General features: G+C 44.2%; 1 pseudogene; it reads left to right on the forward strand.

The window, feature by feature from the left end:
• LOC135516944 (contactin-associated protein-like 2) overlaps window positions 1–21,440 on the forward strand; it is a 173,485-nt pseudogene that overhangs the window by 131,751 nt on the left and 20,294 nt on the right.

A 21,440-nucleotide genomic window follows, 5' to 3' on the forward strand; every position in this document is an offset into this window, starting at 1 on the left:
ACCCACTGTTCCTAGACCAGTTAACCCACTGTTCCTAGACCAGTTAACCCACTGTTCTTAGACCAGTTAACCCACTGTTCCTAGACCAGTTAACCCACTGTTCCTAGACCAGTTAACTCACTGTTCCTAGACCAGTTAACCCACTGTTCCTAGACCAGTTAACCCACTGTTCCTAGACCAGTTAACTCACTGTTCCTAGACCAGTTAACCCACTGTTCCTAGACCAGTTAATTCACTGTTCCTAGACCAGTTAATTCACTGTTCCTAGACCAGTTAACCCACTGTTCCTAGACCAGTTAACCCACTGTTCCTAGACCAGTTAACCCACTGTTCCTAGACCAGTTAACCCACTGTTCCTAGACCAGTTAACTCACTGTTCCTAGACCAGTTAACCCACTGTTCCTAGACCAGTTAATTCACTGTTCCTAGACCAGTTAACCCACTGTTCCTAGACCAGTTAACCCACTGTTCCTAGACCAGTTAACCCACTGTTCCTAGACCAGTTAATTCACTGTTCTTAGACCAGTTAACCCACTGTTCCTAGACCAGTTAACCCACTGTTCCTAGACCAGTTAACCCACTGTTCCTAGACCAGTTAACTCACTGTTCCTAGACCTGTTAACCCACTGTTCCTAGACCAGTTAACCCACTGTTCCTAGACCAGTTAACTCACTGTTCCTAGACCAGTTAACTCACTGTTCCTAGACCAGTTAACCCACTGTTCCTAGACCAGTTAACCCACTGTTCCTAGACCAGTTAACCCACTGTTCCTAGACCAGTTAACCCACTGTTCCTAGACCAGTTAACCCACTGTTCCTAGACCAGTTAACCCATTGTTCCTAGACCAGTTAACTCACTGTTCCTAGACCAGTTAACTCACTGTTCTTAGACCAGTTAACTCACTGTTCCTAGACCAGTTAACCCACTGTTCCTAGACCAGTTAACCCACTGTTCCTAGACCAGTTAACTCACTGTTCATAGACCAGTTAACCCACTGTTCCTAGACCAGTTAACTCACTGTTCCTAGACCAGTTAACTCACTGTTCCTAGACCAGTTAACCCACTGTTCCTAGACCAGTTAACCCACTGTTCCTAGACCAGTTAACTCACTGTTCCTAGACCAGTTAACTCACTGTTCCTAGACCAGTTAACTCACTGTTCCTAGACCAGTTAACCCACTGTTCCTAGACCAGTTAACCCACTGTTCCTAGACCAGTTAACCCACAGTTCCTAGACCAGTTAACTCACTGTTCCTAGACCAGTTAACCCACTGTTCCTAGACCAGTTAACCCACTGTTCCTAGACCAGTTAACCCACTGTTCCTAGGCCGTCATTGATACTAAGAAGTTGTTCTTACCTGACTTGCCGAGTTAAATAAAGGTCAAATAAATGATTAAGAGCCACAGATTCTTTATCTTTCCCAAAGTAAAGTTCTGAAGCTTTGACACGAATGGGGATAATGAAGATAAGCTGTTGAGGTTTCATCAGATATCACACTGTTTCACACACACGGCTGATGTTAACAAAGTTAAAGGAATTATGTGAGTACAACTAACCTAATTCACTTAGTCCTGACTCTTAATCTATATGAGTCTGTTAGAGTATTAACAGTTACAGAGGATTAAGACTTTTCAACAGCACACGGAGACAATGGATTAGGTCCTCGTTATGGCACACAGAATGGCTCTGCATGTACATTGTGATATTTGGATTGTTTCCTCTGCTCCCTCTCTTCTCGACACAAAGACTGTGAAGGTCATTAGCAGCAGAGGAGACCAGAAGTTAAAGAGCTGAATGGCTGGTCTTTATCTGTTCCTTTCACTCCTCTGTCTCAGCCTGCTGACCTGCCAATACTTTAACACTGACGACAGGCATGAAACTGGATTTAGGATGGAGAGAAAAACTGCTGAGTTTGAATTAAATTATCTTTCCTTCCTTCTTTCTCTCTCTGACTCTGAAAAGTTATTTTCCTTTGAGACACTTCTCAATTCCAATCAGACATTCCAAATTCCATCATCTCATCAGTTTTTGGCGGATTGGATGGAAGAACATTATCACACTGCAGCTTCCTGAATTGCCAGAGGGGATTAATAAAGTTGTATTGAATTGAATCGAATGAAAGTAAATAGAATCGATCTTTATATGCCACCGTTAACCACAGAGCCATACAGGCACATATTGATTTGTGATAGGAAACTTTAATAACAGCTTATAAAGACTGATACAACTCATAGTTTGGCTATCTCATCTGCATGTATAGTAGGTTTCAGGGAACCAACTCGCTGAATAACCCCTCGGGGATCAATCTATCAATCTAATCGACATCAGATCATCAACTAAACCCAATCAGTTCTTCCATCACCTCCATACAGCCATGGGACCTATTAGTTTATGTTGGATCAGAGAGGAGCACTATGAAACTCCTGACTGTGTCTCTCTAGCAGATCATCAGCATGTGTCAGAGCAGTGAGGGTATTTGCCTGGTCGGGGAAATTGAATCAGGCTCAGATGGGATCTACAGTGGGTGTGATTTGCATTCTAAAACTGGTGTTTAAACACAGAGGTACAGGGGGAAAAACAGCCGGATATCTCACCTCGGTGGTTCCTACATGATTTGGGTTATTTACGTGTGATATTATTTGGTAATGAATTATATTTTAAATGTTGATATTATATTGCATTATTTCATACAATTTCTGCATGTTTTTCATGTTGTTCTTTTTCTCTTTGTTTCTCTTTTTTATTCGTTGCATCTCCTCGTCTCACCGTGTGTGTGACTGGCTCGGTCGCGGCATGTGTGTGTGTGTGTGTGTGTGTGTGTGTGTGTGTGTGTGTGGTCTGTATGTGTGTGTGTGTGTGTGTGTGTGTGTGTGTGTGTGTGTGTGTGTGTGTGTGTGTGTGTGGTCTGTATGTGTGTGTGTGTGTGTGTGTGTGTGTGTGTGTGTGTGTGTGTGTGTGTGTGTGTGTGTGTGTGTGTGTGTGTGTGTGTGTGTGTGTGTGTGTGTGTGTGTGTGTGTGTGTGTGTGTGTGTGTGTGTGTGTGTGTGTGTGTGTGTGTGTGTGTGTGTGTGTGTGTGTGTGTGTGTGTGTGTGTGTGTGTGTGTGTGTGTGTGTGTGTGTTATGTGTGTGTGTGTGTGTGTGTGCCACGGTGTTTGTGATGCAACTCTCACAGGGAAGCCTGCTTCATTGACCTGCAAAGACAGTAGGTAACATTAACGTGTGAATATACTGAACAAAAATATAAACCCAACATGTAAAGTGCTGGTCTCATGTTTCATGAGCTGAAATAAAAGATCCCAGAAATGTTCCATATGCACATAAAGCTTATTTCTCTCAAATTTTGGGCACAAATTTGTTTACATCCCTTTTAGTGAGCATTTCTCCTTTGCCAAGATAATCCATCCACCTGACAGGTGTGGCATATCAAGAAACTGATTTTAAAAAGCATGATAATTACACAGGTGCGCCTTGTGCTGAGTACAATAAAAAGACACTCTAAAGTGTGCAGTATTATCACACAACACAATGCCACAGATGTCTCAAGTTTAGGGAGCCTGCAATTGGCATGCTGACTGCAGGAATGTCCACCAGAGCTGTTGGCAGAGAATTGAATGAGAATTTCTCTACCATAAGCCACCTCCAACATCGTTTTAGAGAATCTGTCACCCAGACAGCTGATGAAACTGAGGAGTATGTCTGTCTGTAACAAAGCCCTTTTGTGAGGAAAAACTCATTCTGATTGGCTGGGCCTGGCTCCCCAGTGGGTGGGCCTGGTCCCAAGTCATGTGAAATCCATAGATTAGGGCCTAATGAATTTATTTCAATTGAGTGACTTCTGTCTATGAACTGTAACTCAGTAAAATCTATGAAATTGTTGCATGTTGCATGTATATGTTTGTCAGTATAGAAACAGATGTATAATATACATAGCTATAGTTGATGACTTTCAGTTTATGTCCATGCAGTCTTTTCCATTTCATGCAGGGCCACTGGTAGGTCTTCTGGCCTGTGACCATGCTTGCTAATGTCTCTCCTGGCCTTGGTATACACTGTGTGGCTCAGAGAGGGAAGGTATTCTACTGGATATTGTGTGTGAGGGTGTGTGTGTGTGTGGGGGGGTGGGGTGTATGAAAGTGGGGGTCTCCCTCTAGATAGTGCTGTCCTAATGAATATAATATGCTAGTTCATTAGTACATCATTACAGAGTCATTTACCTATGGAGGCAGCCAGAATGAGGCCAGGAGTGCACCACACACACACACATTAACACACACACACACATTAACACACACTGGCACACGACTTGAGTGGTGGGCAACTACAGTCCTGGAGGGCCACAATGTCTGCCTGATGTCGATCTGGCTAAATGGGTGTGTGACATCTCCAGCCAATCAGCTGCACTAATATATACATTAAGTGCCACGGTGAGGTTAAATAGGGCTGGAGCGCCTCTCCTCTGGCCTGTTAAGTCACTGCGACCATCAACAGTCATATATGCCCCAAGCTCAATCTCGAGGGAAATTATCTCTATTCCTAGCACAAAATTCATCTTATCTCTCTTTGTTCTCTCTCTCTATGTTCTCTCTCTTCTCTCTCTTGCTGTCTCTAGGTGCAGCAGGGGGTCAGAGGGGTTTTCTGGGATGCATTCGCTCCCTCAGGATGAATGGTGTGACCCTTGACCTTGAAGAGAGGGCCAAGGTGACGATTGGTTGATTGATTTCCTAAAAATACATCAAATTGTTCTCTTTACTAACGCAAATGAAGAGAAAAGTCAAACTCTCCCTATCTCTCTCTCTCTCCATATCTCTCTCTCCATTTCCATCTCTCTCTCTCTCCCTATCTCTCTCTCCATTTCCATCTCTCTCTCTCCCTCCCTCTCTCCATTTCCATCTCCCTCTCCCTATCAATCTCTCTGTCTCTCTCTCTCCATCTCTCTCTCTCTCCCTATTGCTCTCTCCATTTCCATCTCTCTCTCCATCTCTCCTCCTACTCTCTCCATTTCCATCTCTCTCTCCATCTCTCCTCCTACTCTCTCCCCATTTCCATCTCTCTCCATCTCTCCTCCTTCTCTCTCCCCATTTCCATCTCTCTCTCTCCATCTCTATCCATTTCCATCTCTCTCTCTCCATCTCTCTCTCTCCATTTCCATCTCTCTCTCCCTATCTCTCTCCATCTCTCTCCCCATCCCTCTCTCTCCATCTCTCTCTCAATATATCTCTCTCTCCCGTTCTCTCTCTCCATCTCTTTCTCGCCATCTCTCTCCATTTCCATCTCTCTCCATCTCCATCCCTCTCTCTCCATCTCTCTTTCCATCTCTCTCTCATCTCCATTCCTCTCTCTCCATCTCTATCTCTCTCTCTCATCTCTCTTTCCATCTCTCCATCTCCATCCCGCTCTCCATCTCTCTTTCCATCTCTCTCTCTCCATCTCTCCATCTCTCTCCATCTCCATCCCTCTCTCTCCACCCCTCTCTCTCCATCTCCATCCCTCTCTCTCCATCTCTCTCTCTCTCCATCCCTCTCTCTCCATCCCTCTCTCTCCATCCCTCTCTCTCCATCTCTATCCCTTTCTCTCTCTCTAGGTAACTCCAGGTGTAAAGCCAGGCTGTCAGGGTCATTGTACCAGTTATGGGATGTACTGCAGGAACGGAGGAAAGTGTGTGGAGAAATATAATGGCTACTCCTGTGACTGCACTGCCACGGCATACGACGGACCCTTCTGCACCAAAGGTGAGAGCTAATCGCTGAACCCTGAAATTACTGCTAGGCTATTGGCCGGTGTAACCAGCAGCCTTTGTTTACGGAGGAACAGCAACATTTACTCAGGAGTAAGAGTTGGTTTCTCTCAGTCGCAGTGAGACTTCATAGCAAGAAAGTTGACACATGAATTAATTTGTTTCCTAAACTTTAAGCTTGTTTTCCTGTGTTTTACGCCAGTCGGGGGTGACGACACTGGGAGCATGTGTCAGATGGCAGCATGTGGGAATAGAAAACATAAAACAGGAATATGCAAAGTAGCTGACATGAAAGGACCTCCCCAGTGTTGTGTGTGTGTGTGCGAACTGAAAATGAGGTATTGAATGTAATGGAAACTAGTGTGTGCATGAGTGTGTGTGTTTATTTATCTACACGTGAGTGTGTGTGTTATGCCCTTCAGATACTCCAGAGGATCCTCTCCCCCTGCTCCCTCTGTTCTCCTGTCTGTGGCATATGAGTGCAGTCATAATATGAATAAGAATATTGTTATCAGTCATAATTGCGAAAGCATATTTCCATTATATCCCTATTTACACCTGGTTCCTGAGGTAGAATATTATTATCAGGGCTGTTTCATTCTGCTGCTACTGTACTGCCATTCCATGGGGTCACAGACAGACAACTATGACTCCGTAATGAACAACACACACACACACACACACACACACCACTTACAACAGAGGGTGATGTTCAATCTCATCAGCATCTCTGCTGCCTCTAGTTACAGACATAGCAACCTCTCCCTCAATGTCAATAAGACCAAGGAGCTGATCGTGGACTATAGGAGGAAGAAGGAAGAGAGCTTCAAGTTCCTTGGCATCCACATTGCTGAGGACTTAACATGGTCCACACACACCAACACAGTCGTGAAGAGGGCACAGCGGCGCCTCTTCCCCCTCAGGAGGCTGAAAGATTTGGCATGGGCCCTAGGATCCTCAACAAGTCCTGCAGCTGCACCATCGAGAGCATCTTGACACCGCTTGGTATGGAAATGCACCGCCCTGGACCGCAAAGCGCTAGACAGGGTGGTGCGGACAGCCCAGTGCACTAGGGCCGAGACAGCTTCTTCCCCAAGCCATAAGACTGCTAAAAAGTAAATGAATGGTACCCAAACTATCTGCAACACTATCTGCATTGACCCTACATACACTCACCAGACTTTATATCCACACCATATACACTGAATATACAAAACATGTTCTTTCCATGTCACAGACTGACCAGGTGAATCCAGGTGAAGGCTATGATCCCTTATTGATGTCACTTGTTGAATCCACTTCAATCAGTGTGGATGAAGGGGAGGAGACGGGTTAAAGAAGGAGTTTCCCTTGTGCAGCAAGAATGGTCCACCACCCAAAGGACATCCAGCCAACTTGACACAACTGTGGGAGGTATTGGAGTCAACATGGGCCAGCATTGTGGTGGAACGCTTTCGACACCTTGTAGAGTCCATGCCCTGATGAATTGAGGCTGTTCTGAGGGCAAAAGGTGGTACAACCCAATATTAGGAAGGTGCTCTTAATGTTTTGTAGACTCAGTGTACACACACTCACACACACTACATTGACACTCCCACACAAAACCCACACACATTCACTACATACAGTACGCACACACACACACACAACATACACACACATACCGACACAACACAAACACACATACATTACATTACATGTAGATATCTACCTCTGCCTTCATGTACATATCTACCTCAAATACCTTATTATTATCTATCCTGATGCCTAGTCACTTTACCCTGCCTTCATGTACATATCTACCTCAAATACCTTATTATTATCTATCCTGATGACTAGTCACTTTACCCTGCCTTCATGTACATATCTACCTCAAATACCTTATTGTTATCTATCCTGATGCCTAGTGACTTTACTCTGCCTTCATGTACATATCTACCTCAAATACCTCATATCTCTGCACATGGATCTGGTACTTCTACTCCCTGTATATCAAATTGTATTTGTCACATGCTTTGTAAACAATAGGTATAGACTTCTTACGGGCCCTTCCCAACAATGCAGTGAGAGAAAGATTTTTGAAACAGTAGAGAAATAATAACACAAGGAATAAATACACAATGAGTAATGATAACTTGGCTATATACGTGATGTACCACTACTGAGTCAATGATAACTTGGCTATATACGTGGTGTACCACTACTGAGTCAATGATAACGTGGCTATATACGTGGTATACCACTACTGAGTCAATGATAACTTGGCTATATACACAGGGTACCAGTACTGAGTCAATGATAACTTGGCTATATACACAGGGTACCACTACTGAGTCAATGATAACGTGGCTATATACGTGGTGTACCACTACTGAGTCAATGATAACTTGGCTATATACGTGGTGTACCACTACTGAGTCAATGATAACATGGCTATATATGTGCTGTACCACTACTGAGTCAATGATAACTTGGCTATATACGTGGTGTACCACTACTGAGTCAATGATAACATGGCTATATATGTGCTGTACCACTACTGAGTCAATGATAACTTGGCTATATACGTGGTGTACCACTACTGAGTCAATGATAACTTGGCTATATACGTGGTGTACCACTACTGAGTCAATGATAACATGGCTATATATGTGCTGTACCACTACTGAGTCAATGATAACTTGGCTATATACGTGGTGTACCACTACTGAGTCAATGATAACTTGGCTATATACGTGGTGTACCACTACTGAGTCAATGATAACGTGGCTATATATGTGCTGTACCACTACTGAGTCAATGATAACATGGCTATATATGTGCTGTACCACTACTGAGTCAATGATAACTTGGCTATATATGTGCTGTACCACTACTGAGTCAATGATAACTTGGCTATATACGTGCTGTACCACTACTGAGTCAATGATAACTTGGCTATATACGTGGTGTACCACTACTGAGTCAATGATAACTTGGCTATATACGTGGTGTACCACTACTGAGTCAATGATAACTTGGCTATATATGTGCTGTACCACTACTGAGTCAATGATAACTTGGCTATATATGTGCTGTACCACTACTGAGTCAATGATAACTTGGCTATATACGTGCTGTACCACTACTGAGTCAATGATAACTTGGCTATATATGTGGTGTACCACTACTGAGTCGATGTGCAGGGTTACAAAGTAATTGAGGTAGATCTGTACATATAGCTAGGGATAAAGTAACTAGGCAACAGGGTAGATAATAAACAGCAACAGCTGCGTATGTGTCAAAAGGGGTCAATATAGATACAGTACTCCAGGTAGCTCTTGGTTAATTATTTAACTAACTATTTAGCAGTCTTATAGCTTGGTGGTAGAAGCTGTTCAGGGTCCTGTTGGTTCCAGACTTGGCACATCAGTTCAGGTTTGCTGTGCAGTAGCAGAGAGAACAGTCTATGACTTGGGTGGCTGGAGTCTTTGACAATTGTTAAGGCCTTCCTCTGACACCGCCTGGTATAGAGATGCTGGACGGCAGGGAGCTTGGCCACAGTGATGTACTGGGCCGTAAGCACTACCCTCTGTTGCACGTTGTGGTCGGATGCCAAGCACTTACTATACCAAGCGGTGATACAGCCAGTCAAGATGCGCTCAGTGGTGCAGCTGTAGAATCATGTTGAGGTTCTGAGGGCCATGCCGAATCTTTTCAGCCTCCTAAGGGGGAGGAGGTGTTGTCGTGCCCTTTTCATGACTGTGCTGATATGTGTGAATGGACAAAGGGGAACTTGAAGCTCTCGACCTGCTCGACAACAGCACCTTCGATGGGATGGAGGCGTGGTCGGCCTTCCTTTTCCTGTAGTCCATGATCAGCTCCTTTGTCTTGCTGACACTGAGGGAGAGTTTGCTGTCCTGGCACCACACGTCCAGGTCTCTGACCTCCTCCATGTAGGTTGTCTTATTGTCGTCGGTGATCAGGCCTACAGCCGTTGTTTCGTCTGCAAACTTAATGATGATGTTGGAATCGTGCGTGGCCACACAGTCATGGGTGAACAGGGAGGACCGGAGGTGACTTAACACACATCCCTGAGGGTCCCCCATGGCGGATGTATTGTTGTCTACACTTACCACCTGGGGGCGGCCCATCAGGAAGTCCAGGATCCAGTTGCAGAGAGAGGTGTTTAGTCCCAGGGTCCTTAGCTGAGTGATGAGCTTGGAGGGCACAATGGTGTTGAACACTGAGCTGTAGTCAATGAACAGCATTCTCACGAATTGTTCCTTTTGTCCAGGTGGGAAAGGGCAGTGTGGAGTGCAGTATATATTGCATCATCTGTGGATCTGTTGGGGCGGTACGCAAACTAGAGTGGATCCAGGATGTCCTGGATGATGGTGTTGATGTGAGCCATGACCAGCCTTTCAAAACATTTCATGTGTACAGATGTGAGTGCTACAGGGCGATAGTCATTTAGGCAGGTTACTTTGGCGTTCTTGGGCACAGGGACTATGGTGGTGTGCTGGAAATTACAGACTGGGTCAAGGAGATGTCAGTGAAGACACTTGCCAGCTGGTCAGCTCATGTTCTGAGTACGTGACCTGATAATCCGTCTGGCCCCTGCGGCCTTGTGAATGTGAACCTGTTTAAAGGTCTTGCTCACATCCGCTACGGAGGGCGTGGTCACACAGTCGTCCAGAACAGTTAGTGCTCTCATGCATAGTTCAGTGTTGCTAGACTCGAAGCGCGTAGAAAAGGTATTTTGCTCGTCTGGTAGGCTTGCGTCACTGGGCAGCTCTCTGCTGGGTTTCCCTTTGTAATCTGTGATAGTTCACAAGCCCTGCCACCTCCGACGAGCCGTTGCAGTAGGATTCGATCTTTGTCCTGTATTGTCACTTTGCCTGTTTGATGGTTTGTCAGAGGGCGTGGCAGGATTTCTTATAGGCGTCTGGATTAGTGTCCCGGTCCTTTAAAACAGCAGCTCTAGCCTTTAGCTCAGTGCGGATGTTGCCTGTAATCCATGGCTTCCATGTACGTACGGGAGGGGACGATGTCATCGATGCACGTATTGATGAAGCCAGTGACTGATGTCACCAGCTGTCAGAGCAGCTCACAGATCACTGCGCCTGTACATAGCCCATCTGTAAACAGCCCATCTATCTGCCTACCTCATCCCCATGTACCATTCCAGTGTTTAATTGCTGTATTGTAATGACTTCACCACCGTGGCCTATTTATTGCCTTAACTTACCTCATTTACACTCACTGTATATAGACTTTTTGTTTTCTTTTATTCTACTGTATTATTAATGTATGTTTGTTTTACTTCATGTGTAACTCTGTGTTGTTATATGTGTCGAATTTCTACCTTATCTTGGCCAGGTCGCAGTTGCAAATGAGAACTTGTTCTCAACTAGCCTACCTGGTTAAATAAAGGTGAAATAAAAAATCAAATAAAATATGTGGTATACTCCTCAATGTCATTGGCTGTATAGCTCCATTTTTGTGTATTTTATTTTATTCCTGTTATGTTACTATTTTAAACTCTGCTTTGTTGGGAAGGTCTTGTAAGCAAGCGTTTCATGGTAAAGCCCCCACCAGTTGACCTTCTGCGTGTATGTGTTCTCTCCTCTCTCTAAGATGTGGGGGGCTTCTTTGAGGCGGGCACTCTGGTGAGATACAACTTCCTGTCAGAGGCAGCGGCAGCCAATCAGGACGCAAGGTTCCTTGCACAACCTTTGACAGCACAGGAAGTGAATCTGACAGGAGAAGCAGTAGCGTTTAGCTTCAGTACGTCCAACACACCAGCTATACTGCTGTACGTCAGCTCCAAGACACAAGACTACCTGGCTCTGGTGCTACGACAGAATGGTGAGACACTAACACATACAGACACAAGACTACCTGGCTCTGGTGCTACGACAGAATGGTGAGACACTAACACATACAGACACAAGACTACCTGGCTCTGGTGCTACGGCAGAATGGTGAGACACTGACACATACAGACACACTTATCAACACACACACACAGACACGTGGGCTCTGCCTCTCAGGTATGTTGCAGATGAATTATGTAAGGTCTCTCGGTGTGTGTGTGTGTGTGTGTGTGTGTGTGTGTGTGTGTGTGTGTGTGTGTGTGTGTGTGTGTGTGTGTGTGTGTGTGTGTGTGTGTGTGTGTGTGTGTGTGTGTGTGTGTGTGTAGGAACTCTCCAGGTGCGGTATAACCTGGGCGGTCTCAAGGAGCCGTTCACCATAGACGTGGACCAGCGTAACCTAGCCAACGGACAGCCACACACTATCAACATGTCCAGAATCAACAGGACTATCACCATACAGGTATGCACACACACACACACACCTTCTCTCCGCCGTCCAATCATAGTCTATGATGACTTCAGACATGTCCATTTCTAACCACAAGAGGGAGACAAAAGCCTCTCTAATTGTCACAGGACTTGAGGGATTTACAATGGCTTGATGCTTCATGGATATGAGAAGGCCCGTTTGTACAAAGATCCACAACGATGTTGATGATTGACTATGGAAATGGTTCAGTGGTTTGCATCATGATCTTCTCTCTCTCCCTCATGCTCTCTTCGTCTCCAGTTGGACCACTACCCCCCGGTCACCTACTCTCTCCCAGAGGCATCAGACACACAGCTCAACCTGGTCAAGACATTGTTCCTGGGGAAGGTATTTGGTGAGTACAGGCATCGCATACGTGTATTTGACAGAGGTCTGCTTGGCCCTGGCAGAGAATGATGTCAGAAGGTGAATTCACCAATTTGTAAGTCGCTCTGGATAAGAGCGTCTGCTAAATGACTTAAATGTAAATGTAAATGTAAATGTAGGCCTATTCAGAGAGCAGCAACAGGAGCTGTACAGATATATTGTAGTTGCGCTGTGTGTCCACTAGAGGGAACTAGAAGACTGTTTTTCACCAGGACACAGTCATGAAAGAGGTCTATTGTTGCCAGACAGGGTTTTCACACATTTTAGTCTGGTTTGGTTTCTGTAACATGTTCAATGGGTACCTTTTGCTTAAGATGTAAATATGTTATTTATAACAGGCATGCTCCTCTGTAGAATAATAGGGATTCATGTCAGCTCTATACAAGACATTTCTATCTACAACATTCACAATGTTGTGCCTTCCTGAACAAGACTTTAGTGCAGTATAGTATTCCTTACTCCTGGTCACTGCTTTGGTTGCCAATCCTCCTGGTTTCCATGACTCCTGGTTCTCCACCACTCCTGGTTTCCATGACTCCTGGTTTCCACGACTCCTGGTTTCCACGACTCCTGGTTTCCATGTCTCCTGGTTTCCATGACTCCTGGTTTCCATGACTCCTGGATTCCACGACTCCTGGTTTCCATGACTCCTGGTTTCCATGACTCCTGGTTTCCATGACTCCTGGTTGTCCTACTCTGTTCTGGGCTGGTGGCAGTCAGTGAGGTAGAAGGAATGGCTGAGTTCCCTTCCTAGTAAGATGTACAGCAGACTAATACCACAGGGAATAATGCCCCTTTCCTTGTCACACACACACACACACACACACGCACATGCACACGCACACGCACACGCTCATGCACACACACACACACACACACACACACATGCACACGCTCATGCACGCACACACACACACACACACACACACACACACACACACATAACTCCATCTGGAACTGCAGAGCTGCCATTTTAAGACTGAAGGACACAACAGAGGCCAAACTCACCATCTCGCCCAGTTTGTATTTTCAAAACAGAATTCATACACAATTATGTATTTCACAATCTGGATTTATTTCCAAATGGATTTTAGGCAACAACAAAAACAACAAAGGTTGAACTAAAATGATATGCTATATACAGAAGAGTGTGTTCATATGCCAAAGTGGACAGGGGTCTCTTTGCAGTTCAGTTCTGACCAACATTCTGGCACACCACTCAGAAACAGCATATTCTTGCTCTCAATACTTGAAAAGGGAACTTTCAAAACCTTTGTCCATGGGAGGTTAGTGATTACAGTTTGATGTATGCAGATAACACAGTGATATATGTGCAAAGAGCAAACAACAAGCTGCACAAGAACTCACTACTGTAATGGTCCAGGTTACAAAGTGGCTCAGTGACTCGTGTTTGCATCTCAATGTGTAAAAAACGTTCTGCATGTTCTTCACAAAGAGGGCAACAGATGCTACTGAGACAGATGTCTATGTGTCAGGGGAGAAGCTCCAGGTGGTATCTGATTTTAAGTACCTTGGCATCATACTTGATTCCAACCTTTCTTTTAAAAAGCATGTGAAAAAGTTCATTCAAATAACCAAATTCAACCTAGCTATTTTCAGATTTATACGAAATTGTTTGACTACAGAGGTAGCAAAACTGTACTTCAAATCTATGATACTCCCCCACTTAACATACTGCTTGACTAGTTGGGCACAAGCTTGCTGTACAACATTAAGACCTATTCAGTCTGTCTACAAACAGGCTCTCAAAGTGCTTGATAGGAAGCCCAATAGCCATCATCACTGTTACATCCTCAGAAAGCATGAGCTCCTGAGCTGGGAAAATCTTGTGCAATACACCAATGCATGTCTTGTATTCAAGATCCTAAATGGCCTGGCTCCCCCTCCACTCAACAGAAAACCCAAACATATGGCAGCAGATCCACAAGGTCTGCCATGAGAGGTGACTGTATAGTTCACTTGAGGAAAAGCACCTTTAGTAAATCTGCATTCTCTGTGAGAGCTTCCCATGTCTGGAATACACTGTCATCAGACACACATAACTGCACCACATATCACACTTTCACAAAAGGCTTGAAGACATGGCTAAAGGTCAATCAGATTTGTGAACATGGTCCCTAGCTGTGTTGCTGCTTTCCATGTTGTCTGTTGTCTGTATCTTGTGAGGTGTGGAAACACTTTGTCGCTTTTATGAATTTTGTCTTGCTGCTTTTTGTTCTATGTTGCTCTGTCTGTATGCTACATCTTGCTTGTCCTATGTTGCTCTGTCTGTATGCTATGTCTTGCTTGTCCTATGTTGCTCTGTCTGTATGCTATGTCTTGCTTGTCCTATGTTGCTCTGTCTGTATGCTATGTCTTGCTTGTCCTATGTTGCTCTGTCTGTATGCTATGTCTTGCTTGTCCTATGTTGCTCTGTCTGTATGCTATGTCTTGCTTGTCCTATGTTGCTCTGTCTGTATGCTATGTCTTGCTTGTTGTATGTTGCTCTGTCTGTATGCTACATCTTGCTTGTCCTATGTTGCTCTGTCTGTATGCTATGTCTTGCTTGTTGTATGTTGCTCTGTCTGTATGCTATGTCTTGCTTGTCCTATGTTGCTCTGTCTGTATGCTATGTCTTGCTTGTTGTATGTTGCTCTGTCTGTATGCTATGTCTTGCTTGTCCTATGTTGCTCTGTCTGTATGCTACATCTTGCTTGTCCTATGTTGCTCTGTCTGTATGTTATGTCTTGCTTGTTGTATGTTGCTCTGTCTGTATGCTATGTCTTGCTTGTCCTATGTTGCTCTGTCTGTATGCTATGTCTTGCTTGTCCTATGTTGCTATTGTCTATATTGTAATTGTTTTTAATAACCTGCCCAGGGACTGCGGTTGAAAATTAGCCGGCTGGCTAAAACCGGCACTTTTACTGAAACGTTGATTAATGTACACTGTCCCTGTAAAAATAAAATTAACTCAACTCAACCATATCATCAAAATTAAGGGACATGGGCAGGTGTGAGGAGGAGGGTTTATTCTCCAGGTCTTTAACCATTTTCCAGAACTTCTTGGGGTTAGACCCACAGAGAGATAACTGCTCCTTCAAGTAATTACCTTTGACCTTCTGGAAGCTCAGGCCTGAGTGCACTTATTTCACATTTGCTTCTGGCCTGAGGAGAGAAACATGAAAAGAGGTTGAGATCTGGTAGTTGGTGGGGAATTGTATATGGTAAATTACCTTATTAACCCTTCAGAAGACCTTGAAGGGTCCCACAAAACGGGGGCTCAGCTTCCGGCAGGGTAGGCGGAGCAGGAGTTTCCTGGTGGAGAGCCAGACGCGGTCACCAGGATGGACAGTGCGCTGGAGCCTCGCGTGGGCGGAGGTTGTAAAGCCATCAAAAAGGGAGAGATCATTTACAAAGTCTATGGACAGATGTGACCAAGGCCGCTTAGGCACAGGAAGGGGAAGTAGTTTCCCTGCTGGAGCGCGCCAGGGAGATTTGGATTGGATACATACGGTGCAGGAGTTGACATAGTGGGCCTTGATGACAGCTTTGCACACTCTTGGCATTCTCTCAATCAGCTTCACCTGGAATGTTTTTCCAACAGTCTTGAAGGAGTTCCCACATATGCTGAACACTTGTTGGCTGCTTTTCCTTCACTCTGTGGTTCAACTCATCCCAAACCATCTCAATTGGGTTGAGGTTGGGTGATTGTGGAGGCCAGGTCATCTGATGCAGTACTCCATCACTCTCCTTCTTGGTCAAATAGCCCTTACACAGGCTGGAGGTGTGTTGGGTCATTGTCCTGTTGAAAAACAAATGATAATCCCACTAAGCCCAAACCAAATGGGATGGCGTATCGCTTCTGAATTCTGTGGTAGCCATGCTGGTTAAGTGTGCCTTGAATTCTGAATAAATCACAGACAGTGTCACCAGCAAAGCACCCCCATTCCATCACACTTCCTCTTCCATGCTTCACCTTGGGAACCATACATACGGAGATCATACGTTCACCTACTCTGTGTCTCACAGACACTGCGATTGGAACCAAAAATCTCAAATTTGGACTCATCAGACCAGGGGCGGACTGAAACTATAATTCAGGCCAGGAATTTGACTCCATCCCAGGCCACCCTGTTCACGCAAACCACCAGACATCTAATTTTGTAGGCTAACCCTATTTGTTAATGTAACGGGTACCAAATTAGTTATACATTTGGCCACTATGTTCATCTGGGAAGAAAGTTATCCACATTACAAAATACAAACATTTGGGACTGACCAACAAGTAGCCTATCTGAACAGTGAGTTTTGCTAGGTATGCTATGGCTATGGGTGCACCCTCAAAAACTCACTAGGAATACACCAATCCTAACACATACAAATATACAAGGCTAGACACACAAAACCATTAGCCTACACTTTTTAAAAAGAGAAAGAGATATACAGTTATCTCAAATGTTCAAATGATTTATATTCCAGCGTATCAAAAGTATCAAAAAACTACACATTCACCGAACTTGAACATAAAGCTACAACAATGGAAGTATAATACAAAAAACACTCCTCTACAAAAGAAATGTAGATTACAATGTTCCCTCACTGGTGTCCATAAAGCCAACAGCACAGCAATAAACACATCTATACACTCAGTCAATGAAATTGAACATTGGCTACATAACTGCAAGTATAATAAGAAAGTCCAAAAAACATCTGTTCTGTACAAAAGCTTTAACTCACAGCAAATTGTCTTTCACCCTTGTCAGCCTGTTAAGGAAGAGTCATAGCATAGCTACTTCGAAGTAACTAGTAAGTCGTTACCACTAGTAAATCAGTAGGTGGCACAGTAACTCACTGCTCTCTGACATCTTGTCAATGATGTCATCTTTGTCAAGTCGCCTAAGAATCTCCTTCTCTGTTACCATCAAAATGAACCCTTCAAGTTTCTCTTGAGTGAGGGAGGTTCTTAGGTGGTTCTTCACAAATCTCAGGGTGGAGAAGATCCTCTCACAAGCCACCTGAGTGATGGATAGGGTGAGGAGGAACTTGTAGCCCAAACCAATGATGTGATACGCATCTGTGAGCAGATTCTTCTGAGAGGAGAAGATAGCAGCATATCGGGCAGTTTTTACATGTGGAACAACTTCTGCTCACCAACTCCACACTTTCATCAGGATGCTCAAAGCCTTCCCATGATTCATCACTGGCGGGGGTGGCCCTGGTGTTGTACTCCTCCAATGCTGACTGTTTCAGTCTTCCCCACTGTTGTGCAAGGCTGATCAGTTCAGCCTGCAATGCCTCAACAGTGGCATGTTCATCAAATCCCAGCTCCTTCATGGCTGTCTTTGGAAGGTCCTTTTCTCTGATCTCCGGAAAATGCTTTGGCCTCATGCAGGAGACTTCTCCACACAGCACTGCATCTGCTGCATAACGCCAGTGAATACTTTACAACCGTGTCCAGTACCACATTGTGGATCTTGATTTTGTAATCCATGTCTGCATTAGCAATGGGCTCGTCTTCTGCCAACTCACCTGGTTTTCTCTTCTTTTTTTTTGTTCTCTTCTCTGGGCGAATGGTCTGAGCTTCGGCATCACAGCTGTGCTGCTCTTCCAGAATGACATTGGCTCACTCAACAAAGGTGTCTACTGCCGTCACCAAGTGCTGTGCTGTTACGATATCCATGCCACTTATCTGCAAGTATTTAGAGAGAGGGGACGCTTGCTCAAAAATCCTGAGGAAAAACCTCAGCTGGAAGTTTGGTTTCATACTTTAGGAGAACATCCTAGTACCCTTGGGCCTTGCTTCGGGTGGCAGGTTTTATGGTCACATTCTTTTCAATTCTTTCCATAGTGATGACCACATCCGTGTAAAGTGCACGGTCAGGTTTTGCAAAGCTTCCAAATGCTTTCTTCTTGGCCTGGTCTTTGGCCCACCAGTGTGTTTCACCAATTACATCAAGCCGTCTGGGGCTCCTGTCCTCGCTGGTTTCCTCTCATAGCTTCATGCGCTTGCAGGAATCTCGAACGAACACTGCAATGTCATTCAATAGTGAGAAAAGGGATTGACTTGCCACAACAAGCCCAGTGGTGTCAGTTAGCACAAGGTTGAGGACATGTGAGTAACACCATATGGGTACTTGCATTACCAACACACTGATTGATATCTATGTCCATCTTCTCAAGGGTCTGTTTCATAAGGTCCACACAGTACTGTCCAGTCGATGACTCACAGTTATTGACCGCAATGAGTCTCTCGTGGACAACATCAGTGACATATCACAGAACTACTGCACACTGGTCTTTGGATGTTAAATCCTGTGTTATGCCCATTTGTATTGAGAACATCCCTGTCTTTCTCACTTCAACAGCAATTGTCTGCTGAATCAACATTCTGATGACTTTAATGACTTTATTTGCTGTTGTTTTGGATGTCATAGTTACCAAGGACCCTCTTCCTTTACTTCCCATCTGCTTCTTGCTCTTCTCAATGCTCCACTAACATGCTCTTGTAGGCAGACATATTTGCTTAGCAACAATATAAGCTTAAGAAACATGCCATGATTGACGGCCATGTTTTCCAAGTTATATGCAGCTTCGTGTCTGTATTTCTCTGTAGCTCACATTTACCAATAACTTTAACTACAAACTCCTCAAAGAGTCAAAGGAGGCATGCAGGCTTGGAAACAGTTGTGTACTATATACCTGTTGGAGCTCGTGCAACACCCACCCGTAGCACGCGCTCCAGCAGGTATATCTCACTGGTCATCCCCAAAGCCAACACCTCCTTTGGCCACCTTTCCATCCAGTTCTCTGATGCCAATGATGAATTGCAAAAATCGCTGAAGTTGGAGACATATCTCCCTCTAACTTTAAGCATCAGCTATCTGAGCAGCTTACCGATCGCTGCAGCTGTACACAGCCCATCTGTAATAGCCCATCCAACTACCTACCTCATCTCCATCTTGTTTTTATTTACTTTTTTGCTCTTTTGCTCCCCAGTATTTCTACTTGCACATCATCCTCTGCACATCTGTCACTCCAGTGTTAATTTGCTAAATTGTTATTACTTCGCTACTATGGCCTATTTATTGCCTTACCTCCTTACTCCATTTGCACACACTGTATAAATATTTTTATTATTGCGTTATAGACTGTACTTTTGTTTAATCCATGTGTAACTGTGTTGTTGTTGTTTTGTCGCACTGCTTTGCTTTATCTTGGCCAGGTCGCAGTTGTAAATGAGAACTTGTTTGCAAAAAAAATAAAACATCAATCACACGTTCCATGACCTGCCTCCTCTTTCTGACCTGGTCTCGTTGATCAGCTCATCACTCAGAAGGGTACAGATGTCTGCTTTGTCGGCTCTGAGGAAAAAGGCTTCTGCACTTTCTCTATGGGTCTTGCTTCTCTCATGTTCCTGTACTCTCTGATGGGCATCTTCCAGGCCTGCATGCCTCCTTTGACAAAGGCACTATCACTGGCTGAAGGTTTTGAGAATGCAAGGCATACTGAGCAAAACAAGGAGTGAGTTACTTCATTGTATGTCAGCCATTTTCTGTTTGTGCCATCTTTGGAGTGGAATACATTGGGAATGACTTTGTTTTTGGGTGGTCTCTCTCTCTCTCTATCTTTGTCTGTCTGTCTGTCTGTCAATTCAATTCAATTCAATTCAATTCAAGGGGCTTTATTGGCATGGGAAACATGTGTTAACATTGCCAAAGCAAGTAAGGTATATAATATATAAAGTGAAATAGACAATAAAAATTAACAGTAGACATCACACATACAGAAGTTTCAAAACAATAAAGACATTTCAAATGTCATATTATATATATATACAGTGTTTTTACAATGTGCATGTCTCCCCCTCTCTGTCTCTCTCTCTGTCTCTCTCTCTCTCAATTCAATTCAATTCAAGGGGCTTTATTGGCATGGGAAACATGTGTTAACATTGCCAAAGCAAGTGAGGGTCTGTCTGTCTGTCTGTCTGTCTGTCTGTCTCTCTCTCTCTGTATGTCTCGCTGTCTCCCCCTCTCTCTCTCTCTCTTTTTTGTCTGTCTCTCTCTCCCCTCTCTGTCTTTCTCTCTCTCTCTCTCTCTCTCCCCCTCTCTCTCTCTCTCTCTCTCTCTCTCTCTCTCTCTCTCGCTCTCTGTCTCCCCCTCTCTCTCTCTCTCTCTTTCTCTTTATGTCTCTCTGTCTCCCCCTCTCTGTCTCTCTCCCCCTCTCTCTCTCTCTCTCTCTCTCTCTTTGTCTGTCTCTCTGTCTCCCCCTCTCTGTCTCTCTCTCTGTCTCTCTCTCTCTCAATTCAATTCAATTCAAGGGGCTTTATTGGCATGGGAAACATGTGTTAACATTGCCAAAGCAAGTGAGGTAGATAATATACAAAAGTGAAATAAAAAATAACAGTAAACATTACACATACAGAAGTTTTAAAACAATAAAGACATTACAAATGTCTTATATATATATATATATATATATACAGTGTTGTAACAATGTACAAATGGTTAAAGTACACAAGGGAAAATAAATAAACATAAATATGGGTTGTATTTACAATGGTGTGTGTTCTTCACTGGTTTCCCTTTTCTTGTGGCAACAGGTCACAAATCTTGCTGCTGTGATGGAACACTGTGGTATTTCACCCAGTAGATATGGGAGTTTATCAAAATTGGATTTGTTTTTGAATTCTTTGTGGATCTGTGTAATCTGAGGGAAATATGTGTCTCTAATATGGTCATACATTGGGCAGGAGGCAGCCTTTCTCAATAGCAAGGCTATGCTCACTGAGTCTGTACATAGTCAAAGCTTTGACCATGTATGACCATCTAATATGGTCATACATTGGGCAGGAGGTGAGGAAGTTCAGCTCAGTTTCCACCTCATTTTGTGGGCAGTGAGCATATAGCCTGTCTTCTCTTGAGAGCCAGGTCTGGCTACGGCTGCCTTCCTCAATAGCAAGGCTTTGCTCACTAAGTCTGTACACTGTCACTGT

This window comes from Oncorhynchus masou, chromosome 28, assembly GCF_036934945.1.
Source record: "Oncorhynchus masou masou isolate Uvic2021 chromosome 28, UVic_Omas_1.1, whole genome shotgun sequence".
In the NCBI taxonomy this organism is placed as follows: domain Eukaryota; kingdom Metazoa; phylum Chordata; class Actinopteri; order Salmoniformes; family Salmonidae; genus Oncorhynchus; species Oncorhynchus masou.